The sequence below is a fragment of the Aquarana catesbeiana genome, linkage group LG02 (assembly GCF_042186555.1).
Source record: "Aquarana catesbeiana isolate 2022-GZ linkage group LG02, ASM4218655v1, whole genome shotgun sequence".
Classification (NCBI taxonomy): Eukaryota; Metazoa; Chordata; class Amphibia; order Anura; family Ranidae; genus Aquarana; species Aquarana catesbeiana.
In genome coordinates, this window is record NC_133325.1 from 135,160,336 (window position 1) to 135,181,961 (window position 21,626).

The 21,626-nt window shown below is 43.9% G+C and overlaps 1 long non-coding RNA gene across 3 annotated transcripts in view; it reads right to left on the bottom strand.

Annotated features, from left to right (window-relative positions):
* Nucleotides 1-621: 621 nt before the first annotated feature.
* Nucleotides 622-21,626, bottom strand: part of LOC141127227 (uncharacterized) — a 56,990-nt gene continuing 35,985 nt past the window's right edge. The window contains exon 4 of one of the 3 annotated variants that reach the window (XR_012241500.1): nucleotides 622-1,685. This is a non-coding gene — a long non-coding RNA (uncharacterized lncRNA). The remainder of the gene's footprint in view (nucleotides 1,686-21,626) is intronic. The other 2 variants (XR_012241499.1, XR_012241501.1) reach the window with 2 other exon arrangements.

A 21,626-nucleotide genomic window follows, 5' to 3' on the forward strand; every position in this document is an offset into this window, starting at 1 on the left:
AAAGAGTCTCTAATCTTCGCTGACCTGTCGCAGTTAAGGAGGAAGTAAACCCTGATGGGTTTTACTTCCTCTTTATTTCCCTGCAAAGTTAAAGCATAATGGGCTACTATGCATCTCATAGTAGCCCATTATGTGTCACTTACCTGGAAACGAAGCCTGCGATGTCACTGCTGTCCCCGCTGGCTGGAAGCGTCCATCTTCCCTCTTCCTTCCGGGTCCGCAGACTCCAGCCAGTCACAGAGCCAGAGTCTGTGTAATGCGTGCGAGAGCTGCCAGTCATGGCATGATCCCTTTAGAAACGAGACATTCATGCCCTTTCTAAAGGGTGCATGCGCTGATGACATCAGCGCAAGCCTATATTGTAAATATCTTCTAAACCGTGCAGATTTAGGAGATATTTTCAGCACCTACAGGTAGGCCTTAATTTAGGCTTACCTGTAGGTAAAAGCGATTGTACAGGGTTTACAACCACTTTAACAATCAATAAAAGACAGGCCTTAAACCTCTGCTTCAAGTACTATAACAAAACCAAATAACCTACCAATGGGGCTTTCCATTTTCAGTCTGAGCCTCATATCGTGGTTCCAAATATACTTGTCGTTCTGCGATTGAATTACAAAACACCCTTTAAGACATACATCTGATGGATCCATTACAGAATCCAGAAACTTCACATTGTAGACCTGTTTCATCTTCTACACACAATTTGCCTACCTCAGCAAGAAAGAATCAACATCAAAGTTCAAATAAAAGAGGTTGTTTCAGATCCCAGATCCAGTTATAGATCCCGTTAACTCAATGGACTGATAGTCTTAATAGGCTGTGATCTTCTTTTTCATAATAATTGGTAGAATATGCTAACCCATACTGGTTATCCGTCTTAAGGCCTTATGAAGGCCCCTATCTCTCCTATAATTATTTTTGATTTTTTTCCTAATTTTTTTTTTTCCCCTCGATATATTAATATATTTTTGATTTAATGTACATATATTTTTTATTTTGTTTTTTTCACTTTGCATATGAATGAGGTACTGTAATGCTTTCCGTCTATCTATTAAGTTCTTGTGGTAAAACCAAGGAAGCTTAGACTTCTGAAGTGTATCAATGCTTTACTAAACAGGGAAAAATCTGCATATACAAACTGTAGGATGCACAATACAACACAACTTCTAGCTTACAAAATATGCCTACAAATATAAGCATGTACAATATGTACAAATTAAGTAAACTAAACAGTTACTCAACTTAGGGGTCAAGGCGTCCTTCATAGTTCCTTGCTCAGAGTCCAACTCACAAAAGCGTCTCCAAAGTTATCAATTTCCTCGCATCCATGTCTTCCTCTTTGTCCTCCCAAACACCTCTCTCTTGTCCGAACACATGTTTCTTACAAACGCTCCCCAAGCCCCTCCCACCCATTTCCTGCATACACCAACTTCCTGCAAAGTACATCCTATCTTTTAGCAGTTTGTAATACGGCTACAATCAAATCAAGCAGTTTGTAAAGAAAGTCCCAGGTGAAAGTTTCTTGTCTTCTTGGTCATAAGGAAATGCTCAGATGAAAGTCCACTCCAATTCAGCCACCATCAGGAAATCATCCGCATCTTCCTTAGGCTCTCTTCTGGTCTGCCTCCTCCCATCCAGCGTGGTCTTCTGCTCTACCTGCTCCACCTCTCGATGCTCAATACCTGAAAAGAGTAAGAGGCAAAGCAGATTATATGTTCCTTCCAACTGTGCCAAAAACATAGCTCACTGCTCACATTTCTCTATCTGTCCATTTCTAACTGCAAAACTATTGTAGGGTGCCCACTGTTGCCTTGAAACACTTTCACGGAAAGGCATTGACTTCCAACGTAACGGATAAACTTGCATATCTCTCCGTGCTGTCCTGGGAAGCACACAGGCCTGCTGTTGTCCAGTCTTCACAGCATGGCACATTTTTGCAAAATGCCCCATTTTATGGCAACAGAAACACTTAACGTGACTGAATCTACCATTCCCAACCATTTGCTTCCACTTCCTAAACAATGCTGGTGTAGGAATCCGATCTATTTCCTCTCTAGGCACCCTCACTTTTTTTTTTTTAAACCATCTTTTTATTGAATTTTTGCACAGAAAAACTATACATTAACATTAACTCAAACCAGGCGGGCAACATACCCGTCCTCGATACGGCCACGCAGGGCCCAAAACCTTTCCGGACTAACATAGTTCAATTATCCCCCCCTCCCTCCCAACCCGACCATTGCCACGACCTTATACATTTGTTTATACTGCAAATCTAGACATATTCACTAAGTAAACATGCACTGTCCTCAACCTTTACCGATATGCTCATTTTTCCCTGCCTATAGAATTATGTCAGAAAGCAACAACCTCTGAGGCGTAACAGAGTAACAGTTTACCTGACAATTATCCCTTTAACTCAATTAAGACACCTCTATCAATACATATTCAGTAAGTTTAGCCCACCGTTTCCGATGAGTCCAACCATGCTTGCCATACTTTAGTAAATTTTTTAGGACAACCTCTGGCTCTATATGTAGCTTTATATAAAGGGATTGCTGAGTTTACCAAACCTTTCCAAAAAGATATTGTGGGTGCAGCTGAGCTTTTCCATCGCAACAGTATGGCTTTTCTGGCATAGAATAGCCCTATGTTCAAAAGTGTGCGATGAGCCAAAGAAGGTACCACTTCTTCCACTAAACCAATGAGACATACCCTGGGCAATAATGGAACTGGGATACTAAGTAGCTCAGACAGACAACCCGTGACCTCTGACCACAAGTTTTGAATTGTTGGACATCCCCAGAATATGTGCTCAGCATCTGCTGGAGAGTGCACACATCTCCAACATTTGCTGTCTATTGATGGATATATGCGCGAAAGCCTGGCTGGGGTAAGATAGATTCGATGTAAAAATTTAAATTGGATTAACCGATCCCTGGCTGACACTAAATGTTTAAAAGGATGGTCCCACATATCATCCCAATCTTCACCCTGAATATCGGGAATCTGCATCTCCCATTTTTCCCTGCATCTGGATATCCCCTTTGGAGTTTTCTTAAAAAGGGCTTTATATATTGTTGATAACGGTTTAGTTAACTCCTCCTCCGTCAGCATGCCCTCCAGTGGTGAGGGGAGATATTCAACCCTTCTGTCACCAAACTGCGCCCTAAAAGCATGGCGCAGCTGAAGGTATCGGATAAGGGGGAATTCGGAAGACTATGTCTTTCTTTGAGCTGATCAAAGGGTAGAAGCTCTCCCTCACATGCAATATCTTCCAGTTTTTTAATGCCCTTATCTGCCCAAACTGTAGGATCCGGGATGGAGCAAAAATGCTCTAAATTTGGGTTAAACCATAGCGGTGTTGATGGTGAGACTCCCAGGTAACTAGGTGATACCAGTGTAGTAGTAACATCCCAGGCCCTTATAGTGGCTTTAATTGAGACTGTTATAGGAAGGATTGATTTTGGACCTCTGTAGAGGGCCAGACGCAAGCCTTCGTATGAGCCCATGTGCGCCGCCTCCAGCACTGTAGCAGAGTCTCCAGCATCAGCCATCAGCCAGCGTCTGGCAAACACCATCTGACTGGCCAGATAATATTTGTGCCAGTCTGGGAGTGCCAACCCTCCCTGTCCCCACGGTTCTTGCAAAGTTTTTATATTAATTCTGGGTGACTTTGGATACCAAATAAAAGATCCTATTATTCCATCAAGGGTGGAGCAGAATGCTTTAGAGATCCAAGTGGGGGAGTGGCGTAAAAAATATAATATAACTGATAGAAATTTCATTTTAATCAGACTAACTCTTCCCATTAGCGAGAGGGGTAACTTTTTCCATATTTGCGTTTTCTGCTTTAACCTGGTCACCAAGGGAAGGAGATTCTATTTCATATAATCCTGAATATTTTCCGTTATTTTAACCCCTAAATACGTGATAGAGGAGACCCACCTTAATGGAAGAGTATTATCCCGCCTGATCTGTGCCTCGGAACCCAGTGGTAATATAGACGACTTGTTCCAATTCACCCGTAATCCTGAATAGGTGGCAAATTTATCCAAAATTTTAAGAGCCGCTGTAAGAGAAGGCCCCGGATCCTTCAAGAATAGCAACAAGTCGTCTGCATATGGCGCTACACACTCAGTAATAGATCCCACTTGAACCCCCCCTACCTCACTGGATTTTCTTAGTGCCCTAGCAATAGGTTCCATCATTAATGCAAAAATAAACGGGGAGAGTGGACACCCCTGCCTAGTGCCCCTACCGATATTAAAAAATTCTGAGACTGTGAACCCCAACCTAATTGCTGTCCGGGGGGCCTTGTATAGCATCTCTATCCAACGACAAAAACTAGGGCCAAACCCCATAAAACTCAGAACCTCGTGCATATATGACCAATCCACCGCGTCAAACGCTTTCTCTATGTCTATAGAGACCACGACCTTGGCTGGTGTCTCAGAAATGTCTAGTTGGAGATGTGTGAACAATCTTCTTAGGTTTGTGTCTGTGGACATGCCTGGCATAAAACCGGTTTGGTCAATATCTACCACAGTGGAGATAATCTTTGCTACCCGTGATGCTAAAACTTTTGCAAGAATCTTCAGATCCATGTTTAACAAAGCAATGGGTCTATACGAGGAACATTCTTGGGGGTACTTTTCTGGCTTCAACAGGAGTACTATGTATGCCTCCATCATTGAATCTGGCAAGGATCCCTGTTCCCAACAAAACCCAAAGAGTTTTGTCTATCTCGGAGCCAGCTGAGACAAATACGTCTTATAGAAGTCTGCGGGAAACCCATCTGGACCCGGTGCCTTTTTTGGGAGAAATGCTAATATGGCTGCCTCCACCTCCAGAACAGAGATTGGTTCCTCTAAAGCTGCAATATCTTCATCCGACAACTTTGGCATGGAAAGACTTTGCAATAATTCAGTCAACTCTACATGGTTGTAAGGAGGTAAGGGTGAGTACAACCGCATATAGAACCCTACAAACTCTTTTAGGATAGCTGTTGGTTCCGTAATAAGGTTCCCATCCTCCCCTTTTACCACTGGAATATTAACCGGTGACTTTTGTTCTGCAACCAGATTGGCCAAAAGCTTACCATTTTTATCCCCTTCGGCGAAAATGGTCTCCACCCTCTGCCTTATCTCATTGCTAGCCAATGTTTTAAAATGTATGTCAATTGAGCGTCTAGAGTCCAGCAAGGATAAATACCTGTCCTCCGAAGGGGAATCCGCATGCAGCTGTGCAGCTTCCCGTTCCCTGGCCAGGAGGGACTCACCCTCATATGCCTGATCTTTTTTGGCCGACCCGATTGCAGAAATACATTCACCCCTCACTACCGTTTTGAAAGCGTCCCATTCTACCGGGGGGGTAACTGAGCCCTCATTTGCCTTCCAATATACGTCTTTCGACTTTTGTACATGAGTACATACTTGCTCCTCCAATAGCCACCCTGGAGACAGCTTCCAGCCCCCTTTTTTCGGACCCGAAGGAAAGGCAAGTGTAATCAGAAGAGGGTTATGATCAGAGACCCCACCTGATAGATATTCCGAGGCAAAGACGTGTTTAAGAAGGAGGTCTTTTCCAAAAGCTAGATCAATCCTTGCTGAGGATTTGTGTGTGGAGGAAAGGTGAGAATATGAGACAGTATCTGGGTGTTTCCATCTTCAAATTTCTGTCATACCCGCCATGACTGCCCAGGAGCAGAGATCCACCGATGTCGCCCTAGCGGCATTAGAAGAATCCAACACCCCGTCCAGAATGGCATTATAGTCTCCCATAAGGAGCATAGGCATATGAAGAAATGGAGCCAGTGTCACCATTAAATCATATAGAAGTCTGACCTGAAAGGGTGGAGGCAGATAAATATTCACCAATAGGAACTTGTGATTACACACTTCTAGAGAAACCACCACATATCGACCCCCCGGATCAGAAATCACCTGATGGATTGTACAGGCTATTGCTTTACTTATTAAAATGGATACACCTCCTGCGTATGTAGAATACGTGGAATGTATCGTCCTTTGGATCCAATGTTTACGTAGAGACAGAATTTTGCTACCCTCCAAGTGTGTCTCCTGCAGGAGGACGATATGTGGTTTCGTCTGTCTAAGGCATTGAAAGACCGCTGCTCTTTTGAACTTATTATTTAACCCTCTTACATTCCATGACATAATTTTGATTTTGCTATCCATTAGAGAATGGAACAGACCATAATATCTTTAGGATAAATAGTGAGCAAGAAAAAAGAGGCAACCACACCCCATATGATGACACGTGCATCAACACAGACTTACATGGATATGGTTGTGGCTAGATGGTACAATTGGATGCAGCACCTCATCCCAAAATGATTAAATAGCTAGTTGAATATGGGGATAGGGGATTATAACGGTGCTAGGGTCAAAATAAAACAAAGAGAAAGAGAGAGTTTAAAATGGCAAAATTACAAAAATTATTTTTATTCGTAGAAATGTAACAAACATGGAAACACATTCGAATTATTAACAATAAAACCAGACTTATATATTGCGTATGACCCAAGATGCAGTAAAATAGGCCAGATGGAGAAGGCTTAACGAAATGGGGGCTCGGTTATCCTACATGTTTCGCCAAGGCATTGGCTTCCTCAGGGAACAAGAGCTCAAATTAGGTATGGGAAAGTCTGAGAGACCGGCAACCAGGGGGGGCACGAAGAGCGCCGCCACAACAGGGAAGGGCAAGCTGCGCCGTATATTGTGCCTGCAGGGGGTACGCAGTAAACGCTATAAATTAAAAACAGTTGATTGAAGGAAGGGAGAGGTGCCTGTAGGAAAAAGCGCACACACAGCAGGGCAGTTGGGAGAGTTGGCAAACAATCAGCCTCTAGTAAGATATATAGCAAACCAAATAACTCATTTGGATGTTTTTATATATTGTATTCATAAAACGAGGTCTTTTTTTGAAGAGAAAACAGAGGCAGTGAGTCCTGATAGGCCGTGTGGCAAAGCATATAACTCCAAAGGGGTCAATATTAATGATTATCCAGGAGAAGGATGGTAGCTCCAAGATGATAGCACCTGATTCATGTGTGTGAGAGCAAGTACAGGCACGTCCCTCGTCCACGCTGGACAAGGGACGTGCCTGTACTTGCTCTCACACACATGAATCAGGTGCTATCATCTTGGAGCTACCATCCTTCTCCTGGATAATCATTAATATTGACCCCTTTGGAGTTATAGGCTTTGCCACACGGCCTATCAGGACTCACTGCCTCTGTTTTCTCTTCAAAAAAAGACCTCGTTTTATGAATACAATATATAAAAACATCCAAATGAGTTATTTGGTTTGCTATATATCTTACTAGAGGCTGATTGTTTGCCAACTCTCCCAACTGCCCTGCTGTGTGTGCGCTTTTTCCTACAGGCACCTCTCCCTTCCTTCAATCAACTGTTTTTAATTTATAGCGTTTACTGCGTACTCCCTGCAGGCACAATATATGGCGCAGCTTGCCCTTCCCCATTGTGGCGGCGCTCTTCGTGCCCCCCCTGGTTGCCGGTCTCTCAGACTTTCCCATACCTAATTTGAGCTCTTGTTCCCTGAGGAAGCCAATGCCTTGGCGAAACATGTAGGATAACCGAGCCCCCATTTCGTTAAGCCTTCTCCATCTGGCCTATTTTACTGCATCTTGGGTCGTACGCAATATATAAGTCTGGTTTTATTGTTAATCATTCGAATGTGTTTCCATGTTTGTTACATTTCTACGAATAAAAATAATTTTTGTAATTTTGCCATTCTAAACTCTCTCTTTCTCTTTGTATTATTTTGACCCTAGCACCGTTATAATCCCCTATCCCCATATTCAACTAGCTATTTAACACAGACTTACATGTATACCTTAAAAAAGACCCGTGGCAGTGGTCTAACAAAACCCCCCCTGCTACCATACCAGAAACTGTAACCAACCAAAACAAAACTTTAAAACAAAAATGCAAAAGAAAAAGAAAAATTGTCCAGTATGTAGCTTGATCCCAATAACAAACCAACTTGAGAGAGTTCCACCCCGTGAATCAAAAGTTCGGCATTTGTTGAAAAATCCGATGACTTCACCAGAATTCCGGTAATAGTCTGTTTGAGGTGAGAACTTGCACCTGACCATTTTCCTCAATGTACTAGCAGGTGACTCAATTGTGCAGATGTATGAGGCACTGTATTGATATTCCCTGCACAGTGTAAACAACCACAGTACCCCATAATGAGGGAAGAAAAATAAAAAATTAAAAAAAAAAAAAAAAAAAAATTTAGAAACGGCCTGCATAATATGTAAAACCCAAAATTCTATATATGAAGAGAAAAAATAAAGAAAACCAAAAAAACAAGCTTGCCGGAGGGTTTAACTACAAGCTGAGAAAAATGCAGTATACTCTGGTATTACTTCAGTGCTTCTTCAGAACCAACAACCCCTATGCAGATATAGCAGCCAGAGTCATAAACGGCACTAGACCCCAGAGATGAGTGGTTGAGGCCATTCCGAAAGTAGTAAAAAGGAAGAAAGAAAAAAAAAAAAAGAAACAGAAACCCAGCTCACCATCGCCATCTTGCCTGGCAAAAAGCTTCATGGATTTGTATCCAGCCAATCGCACGCTTCTTGCGGTGTGTCAAAGAACTTTACTGAACCTTTAAATTGGACCCGAAGACGACTTGGATACAACATGCTGTATTTCAACTCCTTTTCTCTGAGCCTTCTCTTGACATCTGTAAAAGATCTCCGTCTGCGCTGTGTCTCCGCTGAGAAATCAGGAAACAGCATTATACGTGCGTTTTCATACTTGAGATCCTGATGCTTCCTCGCTTCGGCTAGCAACATGTCTCTGTCCTTGTAGTTCAGGAACCGTACCAGGAAAGGGCGGGGTGGGGCACCTGACAGCCTTGCTCCTGTAGGGACTCTGTGCGCTCTCTCCGCCACATAAGTTGGGGGGAGGTCGCCCAAGGATAATAACGATTTAAAGAACTGTTCAGCAAAGGTTGACGGGTTTGACCCCTCCACCCCCTCAGGGAGTCCCACCACTCTTACGTTATTTCTGCGTTGGCGGTCTTCCACGTCATCTGCTCTATGTTGTAGCGCCCAGACCATATCCTTCAGCTCATTCAATTGTGAGCCTTGCGTATGTGAGACATCCTCCACCTCTGAGATTCGATCCTCGGCTGTCGTCAGTCTGCCCCTGATCTTATCAAGATCATGGCGTATAAGATTGCACTCTGACGCCAAACAGTCAATGCGACTGACCAGTTCCGTTTTTGAGGCCGCTATGGCTTCCAGGATGGGCCCTGTAATAGCATCTGTATCTACCTCTATCTCTTGTGACAGCATGGCAGGGATCTCCGGAGCTTTTTGTGAGGGAGATTCACGCTGCGCCATCTTCCCTGTGTGTGTCTGTGCGCGCTGTGACACAGGAACCAAGATGGCATGGGCGGAGCCAGACGCCATGCTCTCCTGAGAGCGCAGCTGCCTCTGACCTGAAGGCGGCTGGGGATGCTGTTTGCCCTGCTTCTTCGTTGTCGAGGAAGGCATCGTTCTGTTCCCGTTCCCTTCCCCCAGATCGTAGTCACACTTGTGGGGAATAGTATCAAAGCGGTCAGGCGCAAAACAGGATCGTAGAGCGGATGAGTACCGGAGCTCCGGGAAGACACTTCCTGCCGCGATCACATCCGGCCACGTCCCTAGGGACCCTCACCTTAAGTAAATCAATCCACATGTGTCTCCTGGAGATCATAGGCCTTGCCTTCCTTGTATCTGAATCAACTCTGTCATTTGAGCTGATCAAATCCTCTGCTTTCCAGTTATGAGAAGTAACAGTGGTACATGTCCTACTTCTGCTTACAGGCTTCAGGCATTTGTCCTTTGTTAGGGCATCATTAGACTTGGTCGTGAGGGCTGCACACCGCTCATTCAAATCTTCACCTCAGCCTACAGGGGTTTGAACACACTTCGAAGCCACTGCAGGTTTAACTTTGACTACCCTCCTTTATAAATCTTTTGCCTTGCTTACAGTTTCTTCCAAACACTTGGATGCCACTGCAAGCTGCTCCTTCAGTAAATCTCTTTCTAATTCTGCCTTTTCCCTCTTTTCAGATTCAATATGTAGAGCATGCAGGAAGTGCAAACCAATCACAGCAACTGCCCGCATCTCTCCCTTACTGAACTCAAAACTTTTGAGACTAAAATCTGAGGAAAGATCAGAGACTCCATCCCCCCAAGCTCTGTTCAAAGGAGAAGCATATCCAGCCAGCTCCTTTGCAATAGACATCCACTGACTATTTCTGGCCCAGATAGGAAGGGTGCACGCCTTCAAGTCCTCCTGGACACCAGAAACCTTTGCAGCCTTACTCTTCCTAAACAGTGTTCGCAGCATCTTCCCCCAGCACAAGTAACAAAACACACTACAGAAAACAGATCTGCTTCAGTTGAAATTTTAGCACAAATCCAGGCCACGAGCCCCCATTGTAATGCTTTCTGTCTATCTATTAAGTTCTTGTAGTAAAACCAAGGAAGCTTAGACTTCTGAAGTGTATCAATGCTTTACTAAACTGGGAAAAATCTGCACAAACAAACTGTAGGATGCACAATACAACACAACTTCTAGCTTACAAAATATGCCTACAAATATAAGCATGTACAATATGTACACATTAAGTAAACTAAACAGTTACCGTATATACTTGAGTATAAGTCGTTCCGAGTATAAGTCGAGGCCCTAATTTACCACAAAAAAAGGGAAAAACTTATTGACCCAAATATAAGACGAGGGTGAGAAATGCACAGCTACTGTAAGTGGAAAAGAGGGTCAACAATTCCCATTTGCAGCCTCACTGTGCCCATTTGCATGCCTCACTGTGCCGATTTGCAGCCATAGCTCCCCCGAACTTCAAACTCGGCAGTTAAGGGTTCCTAGATGCCCCCTAGCTGCAGCCACAATTTGGGGTCTCTGAACCCCAAGGGTCCCAAAATGACATTGCTGCAGATGGACACAGTTGACCGAATTTGGGGCCACTTAGTGCTTAGAACCCCAAATTTGGTGTGCAAACCCAGTGGAACTAGCACCATAAAATATCCAAGCTGGGGTTTCTAGCACCAAGTGGCCCCGAGATACAGGACCCCAAAAATCGGTTCAGAAAATTTCACTTTTCTGTAGCAGAGAACCGGCTTTGGGGCCCCGTATCTCGGGGCCACTTGGTGCTAGGAACTCCATCTTTGGATATGTTATGGTACCTGTTCCACTGGGTTTGGACACCAAAATTTGGGGTTCCTAGCACTAAGTAGCCCTGAGATACGGGGCCCCAAAGTCGGTTCAGAAAATGTCAAGCACTTTTCTGCAGCAGAGAATGACATTTTCTGAACCGATTTTGGGGCCCCGTATCTCGGGGCCACTTAGTCCTAGGAACTCCATCTTTGGATATGTTGTGGTACCAGTTCCACCGGGTTTGCACACCAAATGTGGGGTTCCTAGCACCAAGTGGCCCTGAGATATGGGGCCCCAAATTTGGTTCGGAAAATTAAATTTTTTCCTACAGAAAAGTGCTTGACTCGAGTATAAGTCGAGGGGGGCACTTTCAGCACAAAAAAATGTGCTGAAAAACTCGACTTATACTCGAGTATATACGGTACTCAACTTAGGGGTCAAGGTGTCCTTCATAGTTCCTTGCTTGAGTCCAACTCACAAAAGCGTCTCCAAAGTTATCAAGCTCCTCACATCCATGTCTTCCTCTTTGTACTCCCAAACACCTCTCTCTTGTCCGAACACGTTTCTTACAAACGCTCCTCAAGCCCCTCCCACCCATTTTCTGCATACACCAACTTCCTGCAAAGTACATCCTATCTCAGTTATTTACATAGCACTAGTGGGGGAAGGGCCTCTGTAAACATATGCTGTTACTACCTAACTCTATATTATTGCATAAAATTACTATACAAATGGCCATAGCAACACAGGTAGTTCTGAAGATTTTTTCTTTGCCTCAATATATTTTCTTGATTTTCCAAAGAATTTAAATGCAGCTCCCACATGTTACCGTTTCTCAAAATGTTTCTCTGTTATATTTCAGTTTGGAATCTTCCTTAATAATCTCACCCAGGATTATTAGGATTTATAGATCTTTTTTAGGCTAATTTATCCAGGTTTTAGCTCATATTCTTGCAATGATATGGTAACTGGCTTTCCTTATCCTCTGGGATAGTTCCCTGCGTTCCCCACTTGATACCCTTTGTTAGTTCATAATAATAGTTGACAACTGATAGTAGCCAATGTATCCTTGGAGGGAGACTTTTCCTCCCCCCAACAACCAGGTTATATGGACATATATGTTTAAACTAATGTATTTGATATCTATGATCCTAAGTTCCCTCATGATCTTGCCATTCTCTTTCTTTCTATCTTTTTCTATCCCCCTTTCTCCGAAGGTAGGTTCGTCCAAATATTGGTCAGGACTATCAGATATTAGGTTTCACAAAATCATAATCTCATGGCCCCCTTAAATATTTTTTTTTCCCTGAATGTACAGGGACTCAATATTCCACAAAAATGCACCAAAGCTTTCCGCTCCTTTTCTACTAGGAATGCATAAGTTTTATGCCTTCAAGAAACACATTTTACAACTCAGTCCACTCCTAAATTCTTTAGTGCACTATATCCATAAGTATTTACAGCCTTGGCTGCCATCACAATACGCCTTTCACAACGTTAAAAGAGATTAAGAATCCAGAGGGTAGATACTTGATCCTTACAGGTCATTTAGTGTATTCTGCTGTTACAATAGTATCTTACTATGCCCCTAATAAAGGGCAGACATCATTCCTTTCACATCTTTTACAGGTGGTGGAAGTCCGCAATTAGACACAGTTATTTTATGTGGTGATTCGAACCAGATCCTCCTGCCCTTCTTAGACAAATCCCCAATATCCCAATCGAACACTCCCAATAAATACTCCTTTTTCACAACTCATTGCAAAACACAATCTAGTAGACTTGTGGCGGGAAATTAACCAGATCAAATGACACATTATTCGTATCCACACAATTCATTTTCATAAATTGACCATGTGTTCTTAACCATAGGAATGGCGCCTGAGATCTTGGCATCTAAGATCATACCTGTCACATGGTCTGATCATAATGCAGTTTTTACTGTTATAGCCTCCATGATTCCTAAATCTCATGATCCCACATGGTATCTCAAAGAATCCCTTCTTCAAAATACAAAACATAAAAGAGATATTGCATCTTCTCTTAAGGAATACCTAATACATAACTCCACCCCTGACATATCCCCACTTACCCTATGGGAGGCGCATAAACCAGTTCTTCGTGGGATTTGTTTAACCACTTCAGCACCGGAAGGATTTACCCCCTTCCTGACCCCTTCCTGTGTCGCTTTAGCTGACAATTGTGCGGTCATGCGACGTTGTACCCAAACAAAATTGGCGCTTTTTTTTCCCACATATAGAGCTTTCTTTTGGTGGTATTTGGCCACCTTTGCAGTTTTTATTTTTTGCGCTATAAACAAAAAAAAAGAGCGACAATATAAAAAAAGAGGAATATTTTTTTACTGTTTGCTATAATAAATATCCCCAAAAAATATATAAAAAAAACAAATTTCTTCCACAGTTTAGGCCGATATGTATTCTTCTACATATTTTTAGTAGAAAAAAAAAAAAATCGCAATAAATGTATATTGATTGGTTTGCGCAAAGTATATAGGGTCTACAAAATAGGGGATAGATTTACAGTGCCTTGCAAAAGAATTCACCCCCCTTGGCGTGTTTTGTTGCCTCACAACCTGTAATTAACATGGATTGTTTGAGGAGTTGCATCATTTAATTTACAGAACATGCTCACAACTTTGAAGATTTTTTATTGTGAAGCAAACAACAAATAGGACAAATAACAGAAAAAATACTTTGTAGAGCCACCTTTTGCTGCTATCACAGCTCCAAGTCGCTTTCGATAAGTCACTATGAGCTTGCCACATTTTACCACTGGGATTTTTGCCCATTCCTCCTTGCAAAACTGCTCCAGCTCCTTCAAGTTGGATGGTTTGCGCTTGTGAACAGCAATCTTTAAAACTGACCACAGATTTTCTATTGGATTGATGTCTGGGCTTTGACTAGGCCATTCAAACACATTTACATGTTTCCCCTTAAACCACTCAAGTGTTGCTTTAGCAGTGTGTTTGGGGTCATTGTCCTGCATTGTCCTGCAAACTCAAAACGTGCCATTTTGTTTTTTGCTGAAAGCAATGGCTTTCTTCTGGCCACTCTGCCATAAAGCCCAGCTCTATAGAGTATACGGCTTATTGTCATCCTATGTACAGATACTCCAGTCTCTGCTGTGGAACTCTGTATCTCCTCCAGGGTTACCTTAGGTCTATGTGCTGCCTCTGATTAATGCCCTCCTTGCCCGGTCCATTAGTTTTGGTGTGCGGCCGTCTCTTGGCAGGTTTGCTGTTGTGCCATGTTCATTCCATTTGGTTATGATAGATTTGATGGTGCTCCTAGGGATCATCAAAGCTTTGGATATTTTTTTATAACCTAACCCTGACTTGTATTTCTAAACAACATTGTCCCTTATTTGTTTGGAGAGTTACTTGGTCTTCATGGCAGTGTTTGGTTAGTGGTACCTCTTCCTTAGGTGTTGCAGCCTCTGGGGCCTTTCAAAAAGGTGTGTATATGTAATGACAGATCATGTGACACTTAGATTGCACACAAGTGGACATCATTTCACTAATTATGTGACTTCTGAAGGTAATTGGTTGCACCAGAGCTTTTTATGGGCTTCATAACAAAGGGGGTAAATACATATGCACATGCCAATTATCATTTTTTTATTTCTGAAAAATAGTTTTATGTATATATTTTTCTAATTTTACTTCACCAACTTAGACTATTTTGTTCTGATCCATCACATATAATTCAGATTAAAAAAACATTGAACTAAAGGCTGTAATATAACCAAATAGGTAAAAAGCCAAGGGGGTGAATACTTTTGAAAGACACAGTATGGCATTTTTATTAAAAATGTTTTTATTTTCTTTACTACTAATGGCGGCGATCTGTTCGATTTTTATTGGGACTGCGACATTATGGCAGAGAGATCGGACACTTTTGACTCGATTTTGGGACCATTGACATTTTTTCAGTGATCAGAGCTAAAAATAACCACTCAATACTGTATAAATGACACTTGCAGGGATTAGGTTAACTGCTTGCCAACCGCTGGCTGTCAATTGACGGCCAGGCGGTGCAGCACTCGTTGCGGGAGGGAGTCATATGACGCCCTTGCTTACCCGGCTCACCAGGGGGCACCCGGTGCGCATGCCCTTTGTATTCCCTTTATGTTTGCTATTTGTGTGATTTATACTGAAACTAATTGACCTGTGATCGCTGTTACCTAAATTGCCCTGTATTTCCACATCCGTGATCAGGTCTGTATTGTTGGTAATCAGTAGATCCAGTAATGTTTTATTTCTAGTTGGTGCGTCTACCATCTGACCCATAAAATTGTCCTGCAAGACATTAAGGAACTGGCGAGCCTTAAATGAATGCGCGGTTCCCTCCGTCCAGTCTATGTCTGGATAATGAAAATCCCCCATTATGATAACGCTTCCCATCCTTGCTGCTAATCCAAATTGTGATAGGAGATCTGTCTCCACTTCCTTCCTCAGGTTAGGGGGCCTATAGCATACTCCCAGTATTATTTTCCCCTTAGCTTCATCCCTTTGGAGCTCTACCCATAAGGATTCCACCTCCTCCCTAGCTCCCTCAGTGATGTCATCTCTCACATTCACTTGTACATTATTCTTGATATATAGGCATACCCCTCCCCCTTTTTACCCTCTCTATCCTTGCGGTAAAGGGTATACCCTTGAATGTTTGCCAGCCAATCATGAGAGCTGTTGAACCAGGTCTCTGAAATTCCCACAAAATCCAAATCCTCCTCGTACAACAGTATCTCTAGTTCACCCATCTTGTGGCATTGGTGAACATGCCACATAGTTTAGACCGGTCGCATATTGTCCTCGTATTGGGTGTTTCGAGCTTGCAACTAGGACTTGCTACTATACTTACCTTGTGTTTTTGTGCTTTGGTCAACCTACCACTAATGTCCCCAATACTACCCTCTGGAATATCTTCCGCGCTGACTATCTCTACCTCTGGACCCTCCCCCCCATCGCCTAGTTTAAAAACCCCTCTAACTTTTTGGCCATCTTCATTCCCAGCAGATCTGCACCCTCCTCATTTAGGTGCAGTCCGTCCCTTCTATAGTACCGGTTATCGACTGAGAAGTCGGCCCAGTCCTCCAGGATCCCAAACACCTCCTTACTACACCAGCTCTTCAGCCACTTGTTTACTTCCCTAATCTCCCTCTGCCTTTCTGGTGTGGCTCGATGTACCGGTAGTATTCCTGAGAATACTACCTTGGAGGTTCTTTTCCTCAATTTAGCTCCTAAGTCCCTAAAATCGTTCTTTAGGATACTCCATCTGCCTCTGACTTTGTCATTGGTGCCAACCTGCACCAAGACAGCTTGGTCTTCTCCAGCCCCTCCCAGTAATCTGTCCACAAGATCCGTGATGTGCCGAACCCGAGCGCCCGGTAGACAACGTACTGTTTGGCACTTCAGGTCTTGGTTACAGATTGCCCTCTCTGTCCTTCTAAGAATTGAGTCCCCTACCACCAGAATCTGTCTTTCCTTTCCCTTTGCTGCTCCCCCACTCTCACTGGAGGAGTTCTTCCCCTGGCAGCTAGGAGAGTCCCTCAGCTCCAGCAGTGCTGGTCCCTGACTGGTTTCACCAATGTCACTCAATGGAGCGTACTTATTGGGATGCTCCAGTCCTGGATCGGCCTCCCTGGCACTTCCCCCTCTACCCTTCCTGACTGTCACCCATCTACTCTTTCCTAGTGCTTGCACCTCTTTCTCTCCACCCGCCTCTGTGCTGTCCCCTGCCGGCCCCTGCCGTGTATGTTCCTGGCTCTCCTTTAGTATGGAGGGACTTCTCAGTGCTGACAGTTGCTTCCCCAGATTCAGAACCTGGGCTTACATTTTGCATAGCAGTATTCGCCCTCGATCGGATGATCAAGGAACGCAAACATGCAGCAAGATGTACAAAGAGTCGCCTCTCCACACCCGCCGGGCATCGTACCTATTAAATTTAGTGAGGATTGGTGATTATACCCTGTCCAAATTACCTAACAGCTAGCTTCCTGGCACTAATACTTAAGACAATACACAGGTACACCCTCCTTCACTTTCTCCATTCAACTCCTGTGTCTCTGCTCTCCTTTACTTTCTACATTTAGTTCCTGTGTATTTGCTCTCCTTCACTTTCTCTAATTACACCTCTTGTGTCTGCTTTCCTTTATCTTTTCTTTAGTAGTCAGGAGGGCACAGTACAGGGGGGTCAGGAGGGCGCAGTACAGCGGGATCAGGTGGGCACAGTACAGAGGTGGTTTTCTCCACATGCAGAGTAGCACAAGGAAGCTGCTGTGAGAAATCTACCTATTCTGGTGCACTGATTTCCACTGGCTCTCCTCTCTTTTCCATCCCACATGATGTCACATACAAATGTCTTGGATGGATGGGAGTGGAGGGCCTTTGGGGATCAGTGCAGTACACTCAGGCACATTGCATTCCTGCGCCGTTCAGCAAGTGGGGAAGGAGGACTTTAGGTTAAGGCAAGCCATACATTAAGCAAGAAAATGGCTTGCTTCCCCCATCAACACAGTCAAAAACCTTTCCGTGGAGCTATTGCGTTCTGACAGTTGGAAATTTCCCTGCTGTCACTGCTGTCAGAATATAAGTACTGCTTGTGTGTAGCCGTTGGCTGTGATCAAATGAGAAAAAAAATGACAGGCTGGTTGTACTGAAGTCTATCAATAGTTTGATTTCAGTACAACCAGCCTGCGCATACACAGATTGAAATTTGGCCAGTTCCTGCTGAACTGGCCAGAATTCAATCCATCTAGGCAGGCTTAAGGATCAACAAGGCAGAGAAGTAAAAGCAATCTACCCATAACCTGCCTGAGATTGGTGGGTGAATCACAATCAGTGGCTTACAGACTGCTGCCCTGCACACACTAATAACAAAGTCTAGGTACAGTGGCCACACTCGATGAGCCCAGTGTCTTCTCATTTGTCAGTGGTTAACAGCAGTTCTATGCTAAGCTACAGTAACTCAGCAGACCTAGCTTAGCATAGAGGTACCTGAAATCACATCACTGATGAAATCCTGCCAGCCTACCTCTCCCTGCACACATTCCACAGAACAGCTCACAACAGGTGCTCTTTCAGGTGGGCAGGGTGGATCCCACTCACACAAACAGCAGAGTAGCCAGCAGAGAAAATGCTCTGCCTCAGGGTTGGTCCTGCAACCCTGCACAACAGAGCCAGGAAATGCTAGGGGAGGTGGAGGGGGGATTCCAGTTCCAATTGTGTATGATGTTATGATAACAACCATACTCTGCCAGTTGATCTGTTTTCTAACACTATAAAGTCAGTAATAGTAACCTTTAGAAGACAATTCACGTTAACCACTTCAGCTCTGGAAGATTTACCCCCTATATGACCAGGATAGGATATATTTATGGAATTTATATTTATTTATTTATTTATTTATTACTAGTAATGGTGGCAGTTAGCGACTTTATAATGGGACTGTGATATTGTGGCAGAAAATTGGACACTAACTAACACACGATGATTTTTTTTTGGGAACCAGCGACACTAATAGTGATCAGTGCTAAAAATATGCACTGTTACTGTACTAATGACACTAGCTGGGATTGGGTTACCATCAGGGGTGATAAAAGGGTTAACTGTGTGCCTAGCCTGTGTTTTATTAGGGAGGTGCTTTTACTAGGGGAAGATATGGATCCATGCCCCTGCTTTTCAGAGACACAGTATTCATGCCTTCCCTCCTATCAAAAGGGCAATCTGCCTTGTTTACATAGGCAGACTGCCATTCTGCCTCTCTACAGGATGATTGGCAGGTGCCGGCAGAGATCAAGTCCACCATACCCACCTATAGGCTTCCGCTGTGTATAATCACAGCAGGAGCAAGCCGCTGCTGGCGCACATTCACACCCCCTACCTATAGGGCGGTCAACAAGTGGTTAAACAGTATAATCTTCAAGCTGGCATTTACTTGCATGGCTGGAAAGAGGCTGACACTTGGAAAGCTCCCCTAATCCCTTCAGAAGGCGGGGTGGGCACAATCTCAGATGCCGGCTACACCCCCTCCATGTGTCCTGGCCAAATAAACACTGCAAGCCTTACAGGCTCTGCCTCTTGGGTGATGTTCAACTTGTAATGAGAGCGCCTGATCTGACCTGCTGGGGGTGGAGGTAGGGGGAGGGATAGACCGGCAATCAATGTTCTGCTCTGTTGTAAGAGAAGTCGGGCTAACAGACGCGCACCTGCGCACAAGTACGGGCACCCCAGTGTAAAGAAGGACTTGTATTGGTGCATGCGTGGGCATGCACAGGTGTGCGCCAAAGTGCGCACACAGGTGCGTGCCAATGCCACGTGCACGTTTGGGCGCCAAGTAGCCTATTTAAACTGAGCACTGACACATGAACTTTTTTGAGTGGTCTTTCAGCTAGTGCCTGCTTACCTGATCTGTTCCAGTTACCTGTGTCTTGACCCGGCTATACCTGAACCTTCTCCTTGACTTCCGCCTGCCTACCTGATCCCTGCTTGTGTTTGACGCTTCTGCCTGATGTTCCTGCACCTTGCTGCCCATCTTTGTACTTAACCCGGCTTGTATCCTGTCTCTGCCTCCTGTCTTGGTACCTGCTCTGTCCGGCTGTTGATGACCTCCTGGCTTTCGTCCCAGCTACGCCTCCATCTGCTGATCCAGCGATTCGGGGCTCCAGTTCTCAGAGCCTGCCCAGCGCTCTACAGCCACCTGGTTCCTGCCAAGGCCCAGCCAGCGCCAACAGCTACATCGGCCCTCGTGCCACTCTGTGTCCTTCACTCCCTGTCATCACTACCAGGGGTGTCGGACAGGAGGTGCAAGAGAAGCCCCCTCTCCAGCTTGATCTCCACCAGGTACGTGACATCTGTCTCTTGGCACCCCGTCCAGCAGCACCTGAGTTCTGACCTCACTTACTTTGGGATTCTGCCCAGGACAGGCTCAGACTGGGACATTGTTTCCATGAATGTTGCGTGGAATTCGGGACTGTTGGCAAGTATGACAATACAAATATGATTAAACAATACAATAATATGTCAATATAGGTAAACAATTATAAAGCACAGCTATGTAACATAGGTAAAAAATCTGGGAGATAAGAGCTAGCTTCAAAATGTTCTTTGCAGCATTACGCTTCGGAACTCCCAGGCTCCATACTCATAAAATGCAGGCAGACAGTGATAGTCACATAAATACATACAATAACTTTAGCCAAATCTCCTGTTTAGGGGACACGCCTGCAGCAGGTCTTTAATAATGGAAAGGGTGGGGGCGCGACACAATTGGCTTGGGCATGGGATGGCAAAAAAGTATCAATCTGGCCCTGTTTTTTGAACCCTCTGAAGCAGCACTGGACTAAATAAAACATGCCCCTGTCCACTTCGTGGGTGTGAATATGTTTTGTATAAAAACTGTTACCAGTTCAGTGGTAAATCTATTGCAGGTCTTTACAAAACTGTTGCAGTTGGCTATCTGGTATCGCAGACACAAGCACACACAAACTGTGAAAATCCTTTGATAAATTAGATGCCAACCTGATTTGTACTAGTTATGCACCTGATTCTGTCACATTATTTGCTCGATCAATTTCCCTCACTGTCTCTAAAAATGTATCACTACTTCACCTTTGCAGTGCCTTGCTGTGTGACAGAGTTGATAAATCTCTCCCAGTAAAGTATGTACAGAAGTACGTACAGAAGCTTCCCACCTGCTGGTGACTAATAACAAGAAGAGGAGAAAATTGCAAAGGTATTTTATAATTATAAATCTTTAAAAAAGTACACGATTTTAAAGAAAACCTGTACTGAGAGAAATTTTGGAGTTGCTATTACTGACCTCTATTTAAATAAATACTGGTCTTATTGGCTGTCACTGGCCTTAAAACTTTTAGAGTACGTGACCTAAGTCAGTGGTTCTCAACCTCAGTCCTCAAATACCCCCAATGGGCCATGTTTTCAGGGTTTCCTTTACTTTGCACGGCTGCTTTAAATCAATATCAATGACATGGTATTGATAAGAGCTATTTTATCTAAGGGAAGTTCCCAAAACTTGGCCTGTTGGGGGTACTTGAGGACTGAGGTTGAGAACCACTGACCTAAGTGACAATCAAACAGATTAGAGAGTCTGAGTGCCAGAACACCTGAATTGTTTACTTACGTGTTCCTGGCCAATGCCTCAGAGAGCACTGAAACCACTGGACCAGTGTTACAGCCAGTCAACTACCATTTTCAGACAGAAAGGTCAGCAATAGCAGCTTCCATATTCAGCATGTCTCACTACTTGTTTAATTTAAAGTCTGGGTAAAATAAAAAAATACCCTTGCAATGGTGTTTCTTCCACGCTTCATGGGTAATGATTGTCTTTTTTTATCTAGAGCATACAGAAAAAGTTATAC